The following is a 2,312-nucleotide window of genomic DNA, read 5'->3' as shown; positions in this document are numbered from 1 at the left end:
CAAAATTGCTCCCCCTAAGCATATACACTATCCCTTAATCAACACAATGTATAGCAATTTTGCATACAGAGCATAATCATCAGAGCATATAGCATATATCACAACATATATCAAAATTTCAAAACAGATACTTCTCCCCCTATGTCAGAAGATCAAAATTTTAAAACCAAAAACCAAATATACTTCTCCCCCTTTGCCAACAATGACAAAGTACCACTGAAAAACCCTATTTCCATATATATATATAAAAGTTTATGATAATAATGAATAATACTTGTCAAAAACCGATTTATAGTCCTGCAAAAATTGTTTCATGGATAGGGACCAAGACTCAAGTAGGGAGGTTGCCACTTCCTTCTCTGTCTGCATCTGCGATACTTGTTCCTCCATGGCATCCACTGTGCTTAGTTCCTGTGTGACTGCCAGGGAATCTAGGTTCAGATAACACTTCTGAAGAATTTGCAGTCGTGGAAGTAATACCAGTTGAAGCTCCTACAAATCCCTAGACCGTGTGTTGATCTCTTGCTCCATCTTGGCTGACTGGATCTGGAACCGGTGAACGGTTTGCCCATATGCTGCAAAGGAATCATAAGGAGTCTTGAATGTGACTAAGTGGGACTGTAAGTCTATTTGAAGCTGTTGCTTCTTGGCTAGCACATCATCACAGAATAGATGAGGTTGACAGATTTTGCTGAGTAGAAAGTTTCCCTCATCGAAGGCATTCCTTATGTCCTTTTAATCTTTTAGCAGTTCAGTCCTAAGCTCATTCAACTTCTTCATTAGAGCAACATTAAGAGCCTTTTGGTTCTCTTTCTTTACATTGGCCTCTGATGCTTCTTCTAGACTCTACACCTGATCATCCACTATAGTACACAAAAGTTTGAGTTGTGCTAGTGATGATTCAGTGTCAGGAAGATTGGTACTGGGGATTAAATTGGTAAGTGTGTCTATAGCCGCCTGAATAATATCTTGTTCCCTTTTCCTGTGAATGCCTTCAAGGCACTCTTGGGAAACCTTGATGCTCTGCATAAGCTCAGATTCACTTGCAGATTGGAGATCAATGGGGCTTGAGATAGTAGCCGGTTTGGCTTGGCTACCGGTTGCCTTAGGAGTTTCCATCTGTGTGCTCTTCATCGCTTCAATTGTCTTGTCTACTTCTTCCTTCTTTTTCCTCTCCTTTTCTTCTTTCTCTTTCTCTTCTCTCTTTTTCTTCTCTTCCTCTTCCATCTTCTTCTTGTCTTCTTCTTCTTTTTGCTTCTGCTCTACTTCTGCCTTCTTCTTTCCTTCTTCTTCCTTCTTCTTCTTCTCTTCTTCTTCCTTCTTTCTCTTTTCTTCCTTATCCTCTTCTTCTTTCTTTTTCCTATCATCTTCTTGCTTCTTCTTTTCTTCATCTTTTCATTTCTCCTCTTCCTCCTTTCTCTTCTCTTCCTCTTTCTTCTATTTCTCATCTTCATCCCTCTTCTTTTTCTCTTCCTGTTCCTTTGCCGCTTGTTGTGTGTCCTCAACTTGTTCACCACCCTAATCGGCTTGTTGCCCCTGTTCAGTTCCCTCAGAAGGTATGTCCTAAGTGACATCTTCTATATCCAGGGCATCGACATCGATAGTGTCGATTGGTTCTTCCACTAGGTTTCCTTCCTCATCAAAGACCTCATCTGGTTTGGAAATAACCGGTTCCTTTTCCGCTTGGAGGTTGGCCATTCGTGCTTTGTGAGAGATAATAGCATGAGCCATATGCTGATGTGTATCTTTTTCAACATCATCAACTCTCCCCTCCAACAACCAGAGTCTTCTTCTCCTTGTGAAGAAGAGACCTTTATTTTGATCCAGGGCATCAAATAATTCTGAATTTGAGAGTTTGGGGAAGTACTGTGCAAAGACTTTCTCCCTAATCTTTTGTTACTTTTCAATGGCAATGCGCCATTTATTATCTAATGCTTTAAATAATGAATCCGGTGTCTGAGATTTAATCTCTGATGGTGACCGGTCATTTTTACATAAATAAAGAATGATTTCCTGTAGTACTTCATCTTTTTCCTCACTATTAAATTCATCATAATAATCTATTAAATCATGAAGTAACTTTCTCCTAATATTTTTTACTATTCTTTGACAATGTGTCAAAGGTTTGTATGAGGAGATGTCTATATTTACTGGTGCGGATGTTGCCGGTTCATTCTTCTTCATCTTCTTTGTCTGTCTTGCCTTCTTTGGCTGTTCATCAGACTCGGTTTCTTCGGAGTCTAGTTCATTTGCCTTAGTCTTCCTCTTTCTTTCGAAGACTTTTGCCATTGTTACCTCCGGTTTCTTCTTTT

Source organism: Cryptomeria japonica, chromosome 6 (genome assembly GCF_030272615.1).
Source record: "Cryptomeria japonica chromosome 6, Sugi_1.0, whole genome shotgun sequence".
Classification (NCBI taxonomy): domain Eukaryota; kingdom Viridiplantae; phylum Streptophyta; class Pinopsida; order Cupressales; family Cupressaceae; genus Cryptomeria; species Cryptomeria japonica.
The sequence above is the reverse complement of the archived record's forward strand: the minus strand, read 5'-3'. Positions refer to the sequence as shown.